This window comes from Balearica regulorum, chromosome 5 (assembly GCF_011004875.1).
Source record: "Balearica regulorum gibbericeps isolate bBalReg1 chromosome 5, bBalReg1.pri, whole genome shotgun sequence".
Taxonomy (NCBI): domain Eukaryota; kingdom Metazoa; phylum Chordata; class Aves; order Gruiformes; family Gruidae; genus Balearica; species Balearica regulorum.
The window spans coordinates 19,284,637-19,304,202 of NC_046188.1; the positions used below are offsets into that span (position 1 = coordinate 19,284,637).

The following is a 19,566-nucleotide window of genomic DNA, read 5'->3' on the forward strand; positions in this document are numbered from 1 at the left end:
CCCCATTCCCCTCCCCCCCGCCGCTGAGGGGGGGAGAAGGTTGAAGCCGGGAGTGAAGTTGAGCCCGGGGAGGGGTGGGGGGAGGTGTTTTAAGGCTTGATATTGGTTTTTTTTTCATTGCTCTATTCTTTTTAGTAATAAATTAGATTAATCCCTTTTTCTAAGTTGGTTGTTTTGCTCGTGATGATAATTAGCTTCCTTGTCCTTATCTCGACCTGAGCCTTTTGTTAACTTCTCCTCCCCATCATGCTGGGGAAGGAGTGAGTGAGCGGCTGTGTGGTGCTCAGCTGCTGGCTGGGCCTAAACCACGACATGAGTGAACAGCAAACTAGACCCCATCCATCTCTGTGAATGTGCGTTGACAGATGAGTCCAAGGACATTAAGACACCTTGCCACTTCAAAGAAATTTTCTTTGGTGTAAGATCTGTTAATCACACATGTAACAGCGATGGTAAGGTGTCATCAGACAGAAGATCTGAATACATTCAGATAACCACTGGCTAGCAATGGCAGCCGTTTCATATACATGTTATAGCTGATTCATGTTCTCTTCCTTGTATCTTTTCACCTCATATTGTGGTTTTGAGTATCAGGATCTTTTCAACATCCACTTACAAGCCTCACAACTGACAGGACAATGTTTAAAGCTGAAGATGTTTTAGCAGACTTTCTACTGAAGACACAACTTTCAAACAACCTGGCACCTAGCTTAGAGAACTACCTCAAGAATTCTATTGCTGGCAGCAGGTCCAGCTGCTTGAACATGTGCATGTCATTACTGTATAACCCATGCAGTATTTATCAGTGAGGAAGGGCTAGCAATACCTTCACCTCCCCAAATCCTGGTGTGGGTGTAGCCTGTAGTTTACCATGTTTGGTTAGATCTTTGCTAACTGAGCAGATGAGCTTATTGAAAGTCATATTAGTTTCCACTTCCATGTCATTTAGTAAACTTGTCTTGAAAAAGACCTGGTTGTTCCTCAGGTAACTCAGAAACTGTATTTTTTCACTCTGACCATGAGTTTTACTTATTTCTTAAATCCTGTTTCCTATTGTCCACTTCTGATCTTTTGTGTCACCAGATATATTTATAAAATAAACCAACAGAAAATTGTTAGGTGAAGTACTGATGCTGAAGTTAAGCTTCAGTCTTTGCATGAGCAGTAGAGGCAACAGAAAAATTCAGAAAAGGAATGGCAATATACTGTTTAAAACCATATAATTTATGCAATTCCCAGGAATAAAAATGTCAAACAGGATTCCTGATCAGCCTCGGTAATGTTAGGAGGGAAATGACCTACTTGTACTTGATGCTGGTCTGCCAGACAACAAACTGGAGCACAACCAGTTTAGAACTGGCACACTCTTTAGAGTCACAAGGCAAAACCACACAGGTGCTAAAGGTATTTCTTTTACCCAAGAAGTTCCCTCTTTTGCCTAGGCATCCTCTTAGACTTTCCTTAATGGCAGGTAAGACAGCTTAAAGAATTCAGAAAACCCAGGGTGTCAGCATCCTCTCAGCCCAGATCCTTCATGTTGGTCATGATTGGGCAAAGCGATGCACTAAATTCTCGGCTATTTTGGCGATGCTGGTTTTTTACACGGTTGCCACTCTCAGAAAGAGCTATAACGTTGAAAGGAGGCATTGAATATTCCCACCAAACACACTGGTTCCAGGCAGCATGGGTGGAGGATGTGCCCAGCTTCTACTTTGCAATAGGTCTCCATTTCTAGGATCTGAGTCTTTGGGTTTTAAAATGCTAGTGCACTGCAGCAACTTTGCTAAAGCAAATGGAGATGTGTCCGTTCTGCTCTTTTCTGAATGATGATCATGTCAGGGTCACATTTATTTACAGATGCAATGCAGTTTGCCATAAGAGTTTGCATGCAGTCTGATAATGCATTTATTATATATTCTTTAGATGGGGAGGCAATGAAGTAGGATATTAAAAAAATCCTCTATAAGTGGTTGTTACATAATCAACCAGTTTAAATCTGTATTCATTTCGACTGGAGACATCAGATAATCTCAATGAATAAAATCAATGGATAATAGTAAACTATTAGCTAAAATCCACTGTATAAGAAGCATCACAGGATTGAAATCTAACCTTACGATCTCTGAGTTTTCTTTCATATATATAATAATGCAGAGTTGAAAGGCTTACCCACAACTGTTGGGTCATACAAAGTAATTAATTAAGAAGCACTTTTAAATGGCTTTTTCTTCTCAGCTGGAACATTTTAATCCCTGTCTTTTTGGGGGGCTAAGTAATTCTTCAGTCAGAAACAAGAACTGTTTCATAATCATTATACCTATATTCAGGTCTCCATCTTCAGATACCATTCATGATGAACAGTTCAGCAGTAAACATTTGTTCAAAACCCTTTCAAAGATGCCTTTGATTGTAGGAAGAAGCCTCAAATGATCTGCCTTTGAAAATGAACTACAGATAGGGCAAATTGTCCTCACGGCCCCTTTCCATGCTCTCAGAAAATTTACAGGGAAATGTCAGTACATATGTGAAAGGCATTTGACAAATTTTGTGTTAAAAATCTTCAAACCCCAGCAAAATGCTTCTTAGCAAATGCTGCTGTGGATCACAAAATGCTTCCACATCCTCGATATTAAGCTTCATTTTGTTTCTGAGATTGATGAAGCAAAAGCTTTAAATTGCTTCACAAGTTACTAAAAATGTCCCCTCTCTGTTTACAATTTTTGGTATATGCGTCATCTTCTTAAAAGTCTTTGAAGAACTTGGGTTCTTCAGCAACTCTTTCTTTTAAGTGTGTTTGTGGTGGTGGTTACAGTGGAAGCCTCCTGGCTTGGAAACAGAGTTGTTATCTGCCTACTGTTTTAGTAAGTGCTTTTTGGCTGCTTGAAAAAAACCAATATTCACTACTTCAAACTTCCCACTCATCTGAGGAATGATATATTATCTTTAAAAATGCTTTCTGTATAAATGTATCTGGAGCTGAAATGTTGTCAACTAGTGAAGACATATTGGTGACATAGATTATAAAAATATTAAATACTACAAACAAAAATTATTTAATAAGGTCATAATATATAGTGTTTTACAGCTGTTTGATAAAAGCAACTCCCTTCCAAACTATGGTAATATGATGTTTGATATGATTTTAATATAATTTATTATTTCATACTCTTGAGTGTCCTTTTAAATGCCCCTGTCAGGCATGACCAGTGATGGAGGGTGAATATATTGACTTCTGCAGGACTGCCAGTGTGTAGTTTCTGAAAGGCCTTAAAGTCATCACCCAGCTATTGAGAGTGAAGAGAAGAAACAACAATAAATCACAGCTTCTGCTTTTCATGTAGTTGATCAATTGCTCTCCTGGCTGCACGCTGCCTTGCACTTTTAGCCCCTTTTGCTGTTTGTTATCTTGCTTGTGCAAATTTGTTCCTTGTCTCAAACCATTAAATGGATTCACCGAAACATTTCTTCACTGAGAGTTCAGACCAAGAGTGGTCTTTCCCCTTGCTGTCTGGGTCACCATCACTGATCGATAGAGCTAAAGTGATGAATTGGTTTTAGAAGCTGCTTTGTAGCCATCTACATTCCAGCTCCTGGGGAGGATAATTTGTCCTTCTGTTTGAAAACTGCTGCTTTTGAGTACAGCCCCAGCCTGAGCAGCCCATTGCTACCTTCTCTTCCAAGTGACCACACAAGGAAGGGAAAGTTTGCCAACTGCAAAATGTTTATGTTTTTTACCACAACTTACAAAAATGCATTTCCTCATCTCTTGTAAACCAGACCTAATCTTTATTCCTACCTAAAAGACTGTATAAAGACACAACAACGCACTTGGCATTCCTACCTCGTTTCTTATCACTGCGTGTAAGGTCTCACACCCAAAGAGTTCTTATAGTCTAGATAAAGAACATAATGTGATGGGTACATGCTTCCCAGATTTAATTTAATAGAAATGTCAATGTCATGGGAAAGATAAATGAATTAAATAGGAAGACAGAGCATGGGTCGATACAACTATATGCATGTGCAAACCCTTCCCCAAAAATTTATTGGCAGTAAGCAAGAGAAGCAGCTAGTTAAATCTTTCTATTCAGCAAGAAGTTTTGGCATTAGCAAATATTTGCTGTGTTAATCTGAACACCAGGGAGAATTCTGAATTATTAGTGGTTCCTTTCACATTTGCAACCCCTTTCTTACTGAACCACTTCCACCTAAATTGTCCTTGCCATCTCCTTCACATCCTTGCAATAAACACCCTTCCATTTCAGTAGGATAAAAGTCAGAGGGAGTTAATCAAAATGGATCTAATCAGTTAAGGCTGAAAATATGTTTCTTAAATTCACGTTAAATGCTTGAATTTAATTGCTCATTACTTTTATTTCCAGTAGGCAGGGAAATCCAGTTGACGAAGCAGTAATTACACAGTAGTTTTAGCCAGATTTCTGTACCCTTTGTACATGATGACGTATCAGAAAAAGTCACTGGACAATCAGATTTTGGCCTTGATACAGATTATATTCTACAAACGAGACGTAAATCTATTAAGATACATGGAATTATATTGGGTTTGCAGCAATAAGTGTGAGGTAAAATTTGACCCGCAGCCCTGGGATTCATTGGGAGCTACCTATTTATAATAAAAATATCTTAGCAGATAGAAGCATAAATGCTAAAAATAGAATGGTTACTTTTGACAGCATTTTATCTTGTCTAGAAATTGGGGTTTTGCCTGCTGCTATGGATGTGAAATTCCTGGAAATTGCTACTCACATCTCAGGAAGTGAAGTTTTGCCATTAATTTTTGTGATGAGAGCAGATATCATATCGCAGAGACAAACTATGGAAAGCAAAGGAGTAGTGTAGATCGAGAACCGTATATACTGATCTTGTGCGCTACTCTTGTCCTTCCCTAGGTTTGTACAACCTTGCCCAAGATCATTCGGCTTCTTGAAACCTGACAGTTGATTCTGTGAAATGAATGAATGAAAAACCTACATGACATCCAATGATGATTTGAGGCCTCTGTGTAAAGCAAGATAAGTAAGTTCAAAGATAAGTTTGCAGTTGTATAAAATTGTCTGTCTCAATATGTAGCAACTCAGCTTAGGGCTGACACATACGAACCTCCTCTCTGGAGTAAATAAAGAAACAGAATAAAACAAAGAATTTGACTTCAATAACCAACTACTTCTGGGTAGTTGATGTCTAAAGGCAGAAAATAGTCCCTTTCTTTCTCAGGGAAGAAACAATGTGTGATGCTAAGTCCTGCAAAGGAACAACCAGAATGGTTTTAAAGAGAAAAAGACAAAGATATAAAAATATATATAAAATAAAAATAGCATCAAACATCTACTTGAAAATATCTCTGTTCAGACTGTAACTCAGAGTTTCACTTTAGGTATCAGAACTATGGATGCAGCCTCATAAACATTCTGTTCTAAGAGTTACTTCACATCCAAACTTTCTTTTCTTCCTGTATTCCTTCTTTACTGGGTATCAGTGAGCCCATCTGAACCTTCAAAGTGAAGCTGGTGTAGTTCTTTATTTTTCATCATTATGTCACTGTCAGCAAAAAGAAGAGAGATTCTGTATGTTGATATAGACAGGAGATCTTCTGAATGTGCCGATTCCCCAGGAATCGGTACTGAGACCAGTTTTATTTAGCATCTTCATCAATGGCTGGGAGAGAGAGCACACTGTGAGATCCCCAGCGTTGTGGATGACACTAAGCTTGTTTGGATAATTAAATGCCACTGATAGCAATGAAGGATTTCATAGAACAGAGTGAGTTTCCAGATAGGCAGCAGATGAACGTCAATGTAGAAAAGAAGTAGGGAAACAGCAAGGGAAAAATAACCTAAACCATGTCTATACATTGCTGAACTCAATTCACCATGGGAGGAAGATCTTTGAGTCACCATTGACAGTTCTCTGAAATTATTGGCTCAATGTGCAGCTGCACTTAAAACAAAACAAAAAAGCTGGAAAAAAGGCACTGAAAATAGAAACAAGGGCATCATTTGGCTGCTATGTAAGACTCTTGCTGTAGACATCTTGAACTGCATTCAGTTCTGGTCTCTACATGTCAGGAAAGAGATACTGGAGTTAAAAAAGGTCCAAAGAAGGATGACTCAAGTGATTAAGAGAATAAAATAGCTTTTATATGAGAAGTTCTCTATATAGAGAAGAACATGCTGAGGGTGGATATGATTAAGGGTTGCAAAATCCACGCAGTAGAAAAGCTGAATTGGGGAATGGTATTGACCAGATTCTGAAATACCGGAACTAGCACATCATTCAGTGAAACAAGTAAGAAACTGCTTTAAAACTTAAAGTTCTTTTATACTCAAGGGGTTTTGAATGTCTAGAATTTGCCTCCAAAGAAGACCACAGAGGCAGACAGTATGAGCAAACTCAAAAAAGAATTGGACAAATTGAGAGACAAAGGGTCCACGAGCAGAAAGGAATTGCAATGGGTCAGAACATACCTTCTAACATCCATATCCAACGACTGTGGATGCTGAGAGAGTACAAGGACCTGTGGCTCTGACCGGGCTCACACCCCCAAATGGCATCACATCCTGCTGGAACCTCCCGGTGGAACACAACACTGGACTAAAGGGAGCACTGGTCTGGCCTTGTTGGGCATTTCTCATGTTTTTAGAAGAGCTTTGCTTTCCTGCTTGCCCAGTCAGGGTGTGCATGTTACTCCCACTCTGCTGAAAATTTGGTAGGAAGGCTCCTTACATCCTCCTCCTACCTTCTCTTTTAGTTTTGGGTTAGATGTCATCTATTGCGCTCCTTAGCAAAAATATTAATTCAAGCTGGAAAATCCTTTTTAACTTGGTTGATTACTTAATAAAGCATGTATCTTAGAAAATACTATGAAAACATCTTAGAAACATCTAATTAATCAGCTTCCAGCATTTCATATAGATCAAACACGCTATACTTACTGACACAATGAAAAACAACACTGAGGTGAGGGAGCCTGGGCTGACTGACATCACGCACGTGATTAAATTTTGGGTAATTCCTCCCAACAAATTTGGATGTGAGAACTAATCTGTTTTCATGAAATTATTAAGGGATATTAGCAAATCAGGATTACTTTACTACTTGTCAATTTAAATTTGAGTACAAGATTCTATGGCTAAAAATACATAGTTTGAATTGCAAATCACTCTAGTGTCTCCATAAATTATTAAGGTACACATTTCCCCTCAACACAAAATAATCATGACTATATGCACTTCAATTGTTGTTCACAACTCAATTATGAAAACATACAATGCTATGTAGATGACCTCCTACGTCTCTCGCCACAACTGAGACCTTGGAGCTTGTGAGGAAGAGGATGTGCAGTTCTTGCATTCTTGTCTTTCCACAGAACATTCACAATTTCAGTTAAAGGCTTTGCTATTTTTACTTTGGAACAAGTGAGTCTGAGGAGAAGTCTGATGATTCAGGCAAAGATACCATTTGCCTTGCAGCCCGTCCAGCGTGAGGGACGGTAACTGCGTTTTTCAGGGACTTTGCTCACTGCAGGTTTATTGAAAGCGTCAATGCCTATGGTATTCTTTTACTTTGGTACACAAAAAATGCAGATTAAAAAACCCCCACAAAACACTGTCGCCTTTTATATATCCCAATAAAAAGCAAATTATAAAAATCTGAGTTCATGCTTTTAAGGATACTGTGCAATTATGTTTCTTCTATTACAAATAAATATTGTTTTACTTTTTCTACTCAGATTAGTAAATTGAGAGCATCCTCTAATTAATTCTATTTTAAATAGGTTGAAGTGACTGTTTTTAAACTCGGCAGTGTGAGGGCACTCATTCAGCATAAGCATAACTTAATGATGTGAGCAGGTGTGGGGAAATGACAGATTTATTCCAGTGCGGTACAAGCAGGCACATGCTGAAGCAGCCTGCTCAAGGATCAGGTCTTCCACACTGTAGCGATACCAACTGGTGGAGTATAGATGTCTTTAAAATGAAACATCCTTTACTGCTTTGGCTTGTAAAATGCCAGTACATCATGTAAAAGCTTCTGAATTCCCTATTTTACACAACCCTTTGCTGCAGCAATGCTGTCTTTGGAGTGAGGCAAAGCATACAGCGCTGCCTGCACTGATCCCCTGAGAGCTGGATCAGGCATACAAACAATTTTGCAGGCTGAACTAATTTAAAAACTTAAAGTATTGGCTGACTGCTTTGAGTAGGAAGGTATCTGTGAGTATTTCAGCTTTTCTACCCACTGCAGTGGCTAAGGAAAATCTAGGTTCCCACTACTGTTTCCATAAGCTTCTCCTCCAGCATTTACACACCTACTATGTATTTTCCAAGTGTCTCTAAAACACATGCTTTACATAACAAATAGAAATTCAGTTTGAAAAGGTGTAATATACTTCTATTTCACTGTGTTTATTAGAGGTTTGCCACATCATACACTTCTTTTCTAATTTGTATTTGGACATGAGAACAGCCATAGCTGTGAGACCAGAAATAATAAGCTCCTTCAGGAAATGACTACCTATGCAGAGAAATTCAGTGTAATGCACCCCAAACAAGAAAATGAAAGCATTATTAGCATTGGTGAGACACAGGCTTGAGGATCCTGAAGCTTCAATGCCCAGTTTTGAGTTACAACATAGCAACTTCAGCAGCTCTTTCTCAGACACCTCACTGCATCAGCCTTGCTAAATGCTGTTGCAGTTTTGCTACTTAAGTAAATGGAATTTGCGTAATCTGATGGGATAAAAGCTACAGATCCATGGTTACACATAACTGGCAGGTGGTGGCGTATGTTGGGGAAGCAGGAAAGAAAGATGATGCAGAAGGAGCTTGAGTGTGAGCTCAAATGACCTGGTGTAGAGAGCTTAGATCTGAATCCAAACATCCCAACATTAAGGTTAAAAAAGACTGGGACTTGGATCTCCAGGAACACAGACTTGACAGTTACTGGATCTGTATCAGCACTGGGCATCTTCTACCAAATCCTTTATACTTTCAGGTGATGGTAAATTTGAGTGCGGGACTGCAGGGCAGGGGGGTCCCACCTACCGAGTTCTGTCTGAGCCCGGCTGCCCTAGTTAGATCAGCATCACCAGTGTAAATGTGTAAATGCAGGAATTGCCAGTTATACTCACAAAAAAAAAAAAAAAAAAAAAAAAGTAGCTTTCTCAATTTACACTGAAATTTGACAAGTATTTATCTCACTGGCAATGGCAGCAGAAGCAGCTCATGCCCACTTAACCCTGACGTTGGCTTTTTTATCGTGCCAGTGCCATTGTCTGTGCCAAACATTGATCAAGAGGACAGGTTAAAAATAACCCTTTCGTCAGAGTATTTTTAACCAGATGAGTTCCTTGATCCAGCTAATTGCAGAGCCCCACAAGAAGCAGGTAGGTGGGAGAGAGGAGGTGGTGCTGGGTGGCAGATGTGGAAGGGATTTGGGGCTACGGGGAGCAGCACTGCCTCTCAAGGACGATGCACAGCGTTGGGGATGCGGTGGTTCCACCAGATCAGCTCCTAGTGAATGAGTCATCAAAAGCTTTTGGTTTTGGATACGCTGTCCTCTCATTCCTAGAAACTGTTGTTTTCTGAAGGTATGTTTCCTTCAGTCCCTGCTCACCAGGGGAGGCTGCGAGAGCCGAGCTCTTCCAGTGCTGCTGCTGGCACTGGCAGAGCTCCTCTCCAGAGGACCAGGGAGATAGCACTCGGGGCCTTTTCGAATGGGCGTTGCTATGGGCAACTGTATATAGGAGAACGTAGGCAGAGAAAGCCAGGGGGATGAAGTAGAAACAACAGCCCAGCAGGAACAGCTCTCAAAGTGGGTATAAATGCTGATATAACAGCAACTCAAGCAGTCTGGCAGCAATTGCAAAAAATCACGGTCAATACACCAATGGGCTCAAAGTTACAACTCCTGGCAGCAGATGTGAGTTTTCATGCTTCCTAAAATGAGGGCACGGAGGTGCCTGTTCCTCTGAGGACAGGGAGCAGATGGAATGGTGCAGAGACTCAGCAAAGCAGTCAGCTCCGCACCGGCCTCTGCTGTCTCCCCTCCTCTCATTAAAGATGAGGAGTGGACATCTGCAGAGGGAGAGTTGTCCATCGTGATCAATACCTTCCTCACATCTAGCTGGGCACAATTACTTTTTTTTTTTTTTTTTAATTTGGAACCATCAGGGAAATTCATGTTTAGTTTCTCTTAAGGCACTTGCAGAGTGTCTGACAGGCACTTACACAAGCCAGTTTAATCTGAGCAGTTTAGCTGTCCAGGAAAAGAGCAGGTAACCTTCTGTGCAACCCTCCATTGAAGAAAAATGTTAGTTCTTTCCATTAACACAAAAGGCAGCAGAAACAGCTAGTATGCACCTGAGTTTAAAAGCTGACTTTCATCTCCAGTTGCTTTGCAGTTGCATTTAGGAGTCTAAGATGGACAACTCCATGCATGCCACCATGCCTCAGTAACCTTCCCATGACTGTATAGCACCGAACCAGAAAGCACTGTGAAAGCAAGACATCAGGTATGTCAATGCTACTGCTGGAAACCCAGGACAGAACTGTTTTTCCTCTGCATCCTCCCGTTTGCCCTCCCCGGCTGCCCTGCCCTCACCCTCGGACACTGGCGCAGGGGAGCCAGGAGCGCAATACTGCTGTTTCCATCTCAAAGGCCACCTAGACAATCAAGTCATTGATTTTTCTTAATTTGATATTCCATCCTGTTGCTGTTGCCTTTCCCTTCCCAGATCCAAGATGAAGTACTACATTGTTTGCCTGTTTACTTTTCCTGAGGCGCTTTGCTGACGGGGGTCCAGCAGCTGAGGAGGAGGGGGCTGAACCAGGACGTTGTTACACAGCCAGGCTCCTTCGGGACACACTTGTCCAGATTAGACTCCATCCGCCTCTGTTCTATATGAAGGTGGTTCGGCTAAATCAACCTTTTTTTTTTCAAATACAGCAAATTACTCACTTTTTAACACAAACCCAAATGAGACTAAAGTCTCCTGGGTTCTCATTCAGCCAAACATTATTCATGCACAGCTCTAAGTTTCACATGTTATATTTGTTTCTAAGGCAAGAAATCAATTGCGAAGATATACAAGAACTTATCCTGAAATTTGCAAGCAGCTTTTTAATTTCATATCATTTATTTTAGTCTTCTATTTCCCAAAGGATAGAAGCAAGCTTTACGAAGAAGTCATAGTGAAATAGTCATTGCCAGTTTATATTTCATTGCCATTTTTTGCAATGAAGGATGATTTTATCCAAGCTCAACTTTAATAAATTGAACTAAATTGTATCGGGAACTGTCACATCTTCAGGTCTCCACTTATTTTCTAGCATCATTAAACAGGTACAGTAAGAAGTCTGCTAGCACGTTATGAAAAAACCTTAGACATCTGCTAATTAGGTGTGATTCTACCCAAAGACAACACCCAGCTTTCCTGCCCCTGTTTTTTCTCTTCTCACATTTGATACAGGCATAGTCTGCTAGAAATGAACAATTGCACTTTCTTAAGATATCAAGCTTCTCTTCCTTGCTATTTACATGCACGTAAACTAACTGGAACATTGCAAGAGAGAATTATAACTTTACATAGGAACTACAGAAGAGGACAAGACTTCACTTCAAAGCAGACGTACAGCACGTGCGCAGCCACAGATGAAGCACTGTGTTTCAGCACGCGGGATAAGATGCAGTTGTTGACACCAATAATTAAGAAGCAGTTTCTAACATTTGCCACTGTAGAATGAATGAACAATTCCATTAATGCAAGCTGTATCTTGCCAATTTAAAGTAACAAGGTGCAGGAAACTGCCATATTTGCTCTTCAGGGAAAGTTAAGCATATCTCCATGGGCGATGGACACTTTTGAGTCTTATTCCCACACCCTAAAACTTCTCTTTTTCTGACAAAGTTTTTTCCTGCCTTCCAGGATGTATCCCACTGAATATCAATAAGCAATATTGAACTGCTATGAAAAGATGCTTCCTTTTAGCTTGACAGATAGAAATTAGAGCCTTGCAGTGAAACGTGCACAGGTGGCGTGGGGCTTATGCCTTGAAAAAAAGTGAAGTGGTGACAGGAAACAGGAACTTCAACTCTTTTGAAAAGAAAAACAGTTGCTGATGGCACATGCAGATAAGAAGTGAGTGTGCAATGTGTGCACTGAGGCTGAGTCTCAAACGCAGAGACTTCCCCTTGAGTTTCTCACCAAAAGGTCAATGACTGAAAGTATTGTGACTGCTTTCAAAAACTTGCTTAGTTTATCCTACTTGCTTACTTTATCCTATGGTGGGAAATTACTGGCTTGAAGCCATGACAAATTGAAGTGCATGGGTACATCTTTGAAAGACAGATGAATAAACGGATGGATGGCCATTAAATCCCACTGATGATTTTTTAGCGCACTTTGAGTTACAACAGATCGGTCTGAAATTTTCTTTCAGTGATACAGAAATCTGATGCCCTGTGCTTTTTTGTGGTGGTGGTGTTAATGGCTTAAGTTGATCCTGATAAAATCATGATTGGTTCTCCCAGAGATAAATTTTGTGCCTACAATTCAAATCAAAACTAACTCAAAAGTCAAGTATTTCTTTTTCTTCTTCGATGTTAATAACGCAGTCATAGACTACTAAAAGTGAGAAAAACAACAACCACAAAGCATTTCAGTAATTGCCATCTGTGGCCCTTCTTAAGGGTTTTGAGTGATTTTGCAGTTAATGAAAACAGGTATAAGTTCTGCTTTTACATCTGGGCAGATTCTCAGGCAGCAATATACAATGCCAGAATATTTTGGCTGCAAACACTACAGAAAAATGATGATTTAAAAATATTTCCATTAAATAAGCACCATGCCTGCCACAATAATGTGTTCATCAGCATATGGAATGGTAATTAAAGGCTAGAAGAAAACATTAAATTAACTTTCTTTCTATGATTTAGACTGTCCCTGGAGACAAATAGCTTCCACAGAGCATCTTCTCATATATTTCAATGACCAGAATGCAGAGAAATATGGGAGGAGTCACTTTTTTTCCCCCACATATCACATGAAGTTCAGAAACCATGGCAAATAAAAAAAAGAAAAACTTTGCATGTCTGAAAAGAAACATATTATGTAAGATAGAAGATTATGTTTAAAGCAATAGAATTATTTAGATTAAGAAAAATAATACATAATTGTTTACTTTCGGTTATATCAATATTCTTGCTGGCAATTCTTTTTGACATGGGAAGGTCATGAAATCTTCAGCAGGCAAAGAAATCAATAAATTCTGAATGAAAGAATGCCTAACTGTAAATACTGATGGACAAATTCTGCCTTAACCCCAATAGCTAAAACGAAACATTGAAAGCCTGAGCTGGCCAAACCATACAAACCAATCTGCTAGATTGGCTAACTCTAAAATCATTTTTCTGTTCCTCACGCAGTCACAAAAGCATCACCACCACCCCCTTTTTCATAAATTAGAACGAACTCAAGACCTTCCTTAGAAAACAAGTCTCGTGATACTCTACTATTCCCATGACTCTTTCCTAAAACTTTATCTTTTCTCCCTATTCTTTGTATGTAGTTTGAAGCAAGAAAAACAAAGCATAGACTTGACCAAAGGACAGAAACCTGGAGAAGAGTTTACTAATATCTCTCAGGTGTCCTATTAAAAAAAATAAAGTGAAAAAACCCAAGCAATGAAGCAGGATATTGAAGAGAGTCTGTCATAACAAATTACTATCAGTGCCCCGACACTACTTACTCTCAATCCAGGTGAGGCAATAGGCACAGAATTTACAAAATGTTTCTCTGTAAGTGTAAACCTGTATGGGGTAAGCTAAAGGAAGTGTTCCATTGGGTTAAATATACAAACCCCCCTGCATGTGGAATAAAATCTCGGATTGGCTGAAATCGATGGCAAAGCATCACCTTGAAAGCTGAAGAAGCTAATGAAAATGGTGATTAACAAGGCTTTAACACTGGTATTTATTTGTACTTTTCATAACCCATAAACTCAAATATTACATTCCATTATGTATGTGGTTAAACTGAATCTCACTGCAGTTGTATTAGAGAATCAAGGATTTTTGCCTAATTTGGCAGATGTTTAAACCGAGGCACAGGAGAGGCAAAGCCTGTCTATCGCTTAGCGGCGAAACCTCAAATAGGTGCTAAAAATTTTGGACTCCCGTTTCTTTAAACAATTTAGAGCACTAATTCTTTGACTAAGCAGCTCTCCCATGAGTATCAAATGAATGCTTATCAGGAAAACATCAAAGCACTAAACGCGAGAAAAAGACCCCGCAACTCATACAACTCATCTAACAGATTACTCACAGTGGCATAAAGCATCTCATGGCTGACCCCTAACTGACTTCCCATGGGCAAGTCATTCTGGGTTTGACTCCATGTACGCTTCCACTGCCGAAGCATCGGTACACCGCTGCTGCGGCAGAAAGGATGAACTGCAAGAGGCGGCGAGCAGCAACGACCTCACATCTTTCTGGTCAATACACTGAGGTATTCCCGCATTTCCAGCCTCCCTGCAAGGCAGCACGTTAACCCTGCAGCACAGCTCTACCTGTCTCGGTTTGGAGGCCAGTTTCAGTGGTTGCCCTCACCCCTGTGTGCCGTTCCCCATGTTAGCATCACCTAATTACATCTGCGGTTTTAAAGGAGACCCAGGTGGTGATGTTCAAATATTCTGGCTGTTACACAGGACGAGGCACTATGCTTAGCACGGGAGCCCTGCACTGCGTCACGAGCTGGAAAAGGTAAATGGCATTAAATAAAGGTGAGAGCATGTTTTTAAAATTGCATTTGCTTCACCACTCTTACGTGTTCACCCAGGGAATACAGATACAGCATTATGGTGTCTGCGTGCCCAACACAGCGTATCACACCTCTGAAAATAACGGGATAACTAGTCTTCAGAAAGAGAAGGGACTGACTATGAGACAAACGGGTCACGGAAAGTTTCCTCCTGTCTATGTCAGAAAGCAGTTTAGACCCCAAAGCTTAACTATTTACACAGCTTATTAAAAAAACCACTGCAAAATTGTCTCTGTTTGTGTATATTCTCATTAGCAATGCACAGATAGTCACATAGGAAAATTTTACACTATCCAAAGAGTTTGGTCTAGTGCTAAGTTTCTCCTTTCTTACGCCTTTGTAACTCCATTACAAAAAAATCTGTTTACACTGGGGAAACACAATGATGAGTCAGACACCAAGATAGCAAATTCAGTGACATATAAATGTGCTGTAAACAACAGATGTAAAGCTTTGCACAAATGACTCAGTATCTATCAAACAAAATATTATCTGATAGGGATGACAAAAATTGGGGTGGAAAAACATCAAAACCCCCAAATCATTTTAATAGGCTAGTTGAATAATAAGCTACATAATATTTCAGCTACATTAGTTTGATGTTACATAGAAATAATCTGAAAAGATTTACTACTTGCTGGGCATAGCTTTTCCATTAAAATAACGTTACAAGGTCTTCCAGAATTTAAAGTGGGATCCTTATTAAATCATGACTTCTAACCCACTGAAGTTATTAAATTGGCTAAATCATGTAGTAGGAACTGCATAACTTCTAATAAAATATTCCTCATTGACTCGTAACACATTCGAAAATCTTTTCCTGTGCAAGAACCACATCTTACTAGAAGAGATGTTTCATAGGTGCCTCTTCTACTTGTGACCGAGTACGTCAGTCCCCTCAGCATTTGCAGTCATGGCCCATCCCCATGCCCAGCCTGGCACAACTGCGAACTTGGAAGGAAATAGTAAGAGGTTCACAAGACTTTTAATTGCCTTGAACACAACTTAACAGATCAAACTTAGAACACTTAACAGCAAGCATCCTCTAGACCACTGCTGATTCAAAACCACAATCTGACAGCTAATGGTTAATAAAATTTCCAACTTTTTTCTGATATTAAACTTTTTCTTGCTTAATTGTAGCCCATTACTATTAATCATGCTCTTTTTCATGCTAAGTAAATCCACGCCTCCTATATGTTTGCATTTTCAAATATTTATAGATTGTCACCAGTTTATCTTGTACTATCAAATATTTACAGGCTGTTACTGAACTGCCTCTTACCATGTGATTATTATTTGCCTTTTTTAATCCTCTCTCATCTATCCACACCTCAACCTGCTGGAAACGTGTGCGGCTCTCCCCTAGACTCCCTTTATTTTGTAAAAAAATTGCTGAAAATAGAGCAAGGAGAAGGACATCTTTCCTCTACTTCCTTGTTGCCTCCACAAAACTCAATGAATTGAGTAAGCACTAACTGAGTTTTCTGGTTTCTAGAAGTACAATGGAAACACATAACCTGGCTTGCAAAAAACAATTGTATTTTCCTTGCCACTAAAACATTTATCATGAGGACACGCCATTACTGCTTTTAGTGTTCATGACTCAGAAAGGGACCTGTTCGGTTGTTTTTAAAAGAAAATACATGCTGGAATACTTTCTTAGACAAGGCAGAGTTTATTTTAAAAAGTCTGTAAAAGTCACTTAGATTCCTCACAGTTCCTTCAAAATCACTGAGATGTGTGATATATTCATACCTACAACAATCACATGAATGTATTTATTAGGAAAGTCATGCTGTCTGCAGCCTAATACCGTCATCTGCTCTAAAACTCAATTTCCACTGATGTTCATGTTCTGAACAATGATCTATTAGCAGAGTTAACTCAGGGCAGCTCTAACAAGCACTCAGGAGGAAAGTCTGCGTGTGGGTCCCTGTTCAAGCTTGTGGGGACTCTCCGAAATCCAAACACAGCCTCAGTGATAAAATGCACAGTTAGCAGTAAATTTATCCCTCCGGGTGGCCTGTGTTTTACATTAAATGGCATTTTTTCATTTTTTCTCTGATGAAGATGATTGATAGGCTCTGAATTAAAACTTTATTTCCAAGCATCGATTTTAAACCACCATTCACATGTATGTGCTACAACCACCATCAAGGGCTACTTTAATAGACTGTAGCCTTTCTGTTTTCATTATATATCCTGGCCACGGGCAAAGTTAAAAGGCATCCCAAGTGCTAAAATGGCAATAATACAAAGTATACAGAGGCTAAGTTAATTTTACCCCTAGCAATTTTGCTGTTACTATGGCAAGTGTGAAAGCATTCCTGTTATTTAAGGCAGGATTTTGCAGCGCTGTAAGTCCTCGTGCTGTTATCCTCCCAATTCTGTAAGAACAAGCAGTCCCAGGGATACTTGAATCCCTTTTCATATACGAATCACTTCTACATCCACCTCTGGCTTTTCCCTTGTGGATAAACATCGCCAGCCCACGTCTTTGTACGCTGGTCGCAGCTCTGAGGCTTTCATGACAGCTCCAACACGGCATATGGATCTGATCCTGTCTGAAACAGCGTGCATGTACTGGCTGTCCTCCTTATTTCACCCTCGGCCATGGAGACCACAACTGGGCCTTGAATTTTGCCAAGGGAGTAGTTCAGTAAAGAATCCCCCCAAAGAAAACATCATCAGACTGTGGAGAAAAAAAGGAAAATATATATGGAAGAACAAACATAAAGTAAAATAAGAAAAGAATGGTTAATGAACTAAACTAGTCTAATATGAACCTGTCTAAACTAGTCAAATGCATGCCTCTGGAAGGAACGGCGAGAGAGGAGACAGCCTTCCACAATTAAAAGAGATGATGCTGATTTGCCACACCAAACTATTTTATCATTGAAAAGATGTACAGCCGAGTAATAATCGAAATAGCTAACAAATGCTAGAACACAAAGAACAGGAGATAAGGTTCATCTAAAATAGGGTACAGGCTAAGGTACTATATATATATAATTAAAGTTCAGCACTTATGTAAATTGCTGGAGTTGAGGGAGGTCAGAGTGTGCAGCACTGCAAAGCCCTAGTCCACATCACTGGTGTGATCTCATCGCAGTTATTGTCGTCAGCTGTGGGCTTCTCTCAGTGTAGGAGAACGAGGATTCAGGGTAATAACAATAATGATGACGAGAAGCACGGGAAAACTGCTGAATGAAGAGACATTGGAAACGCCGATTGTTAACTATGAATGGAAGATAAACTATGACAAAAATAAAAAAAATACTTAACGGTGTAAAGAAAGTGAAGCATTCTTGCTTATGTTTTCTAACCCAAGAACAAGAGGGGTTTTGTTTAAATACAAATACTGATGAAGAAGGGAAAATATTTTCACATTATATAAATCACCGGAGATGGGGGTTGCACTTCACCACGCACTTGCACAAAGCAACCCAGAAGTGGGTATGAGAACACTATACACTACTGCAATTTAAATATAAACCTAATCAGCAATAATAGCAATGATATATCACAGAACAATATCATTAAAATAAATAACACTCACACTGGTAACACAGCTGGAGGACTGCTTTATGATAACATGAGGTTAGCAAGAATCCAAGAATTATATTTTTACTGAAAAAAATATTCTCTTATGAAAACGTTGGTAAAAATGTAAGGGCTATATAAATTCCAATGCTTTGAGACACAAGCACAATCATAGACCCACTGAAGAAGAGAAAATAGGACTGGAAGGACCCAAAAGGTCATCTCCTCTATTAGTCCACCTAGAGCAAGGCTAAGTAAGGTTGTCTAATGGCTTAGTAAGATCCAAAAGGCATCGAAATACATTTCTGCTCACATCTAGTCTGAATCTTCATCAGTCCCCCAAGCACGTCTCGCCCTGCTCACCAGACAGGGAGCAGACTGCTCCCTTTGCCTTTGCAGGTTCCTTCTCATAAGACTCTTATTCCATTTTCCTTTCTCCTTCTTTCTTCAGCACAATCTTAAATGTTCAGATTTTGCTAACAGATGAAGTTTTAAGGCTCTGATCATTCTCAGTCATCTCCTCTGGACTGTCTCCAACTTAGTTCCACTTCTTTCTCGAGGAGTACTCCCTTAACTGCAAACAGGGTCCGAACAGATGGCAGTGGTTGCTTTGCACGCCTTACAAGTGATATTCTTGCTTATACACCACAGAGGGAGACCTTTTTTTTCCCCAGCAAGATACTTCCTCATGTTCAGTTCGTGATCCTCTATAGTGCCCAGGTGTTGTTATTGAAGAATTTCTATCCAACCTGTTGTCCGGCTTCTACTTGCATACCTGGTCATTCTCCAGCGCAGGATCTGGCATTCCCGTGTATTAGATTTCATCCCATTCTTGCAGATCTTTCCCCCAGTTTGAGTTGTCATCCTGCCTTTCGAAAGGCTTGCACCCCTCCCACCATCAGCTGTGCATTCAATAAGTTAATTCTCTCCTTCTTCATAGAAAGACTTCCAGCAAAAATACCGCACTGGGACCAGACTGGCCTGCCTTAGGAGCACCACCCGATCCACGTGCACACGCTCACAGTGATGACTTCTGTCTGAAGGGAGTTTTGCAACCAGTTTTCTCATTTTATAGGAAAGAAAATAATTTTCTTTCTTTTCCATTTATTGGCAGTATATCAGCATATATATTTATATATATTTAGCCTGAAATGTATTTCCGCTGTTCTGTATTCCATATT

At 39.8% G+C, this 19,566-nt stretch overlaps 1 protein-coding gene across 1 annotated transcript in view; it reads right to left on the reverse strand.

Moving 5' to 3' along the window:
* The window catches only part of KCNK13 (potassium two pore domain channel subfamily K member 13), a 68,447-nt gene that overhangs the window by 19,997 nt on the left and 28,884 nt on the right, over positions 1 to 19,566 (reverse strand). The window lies entirely within an intron of this gene.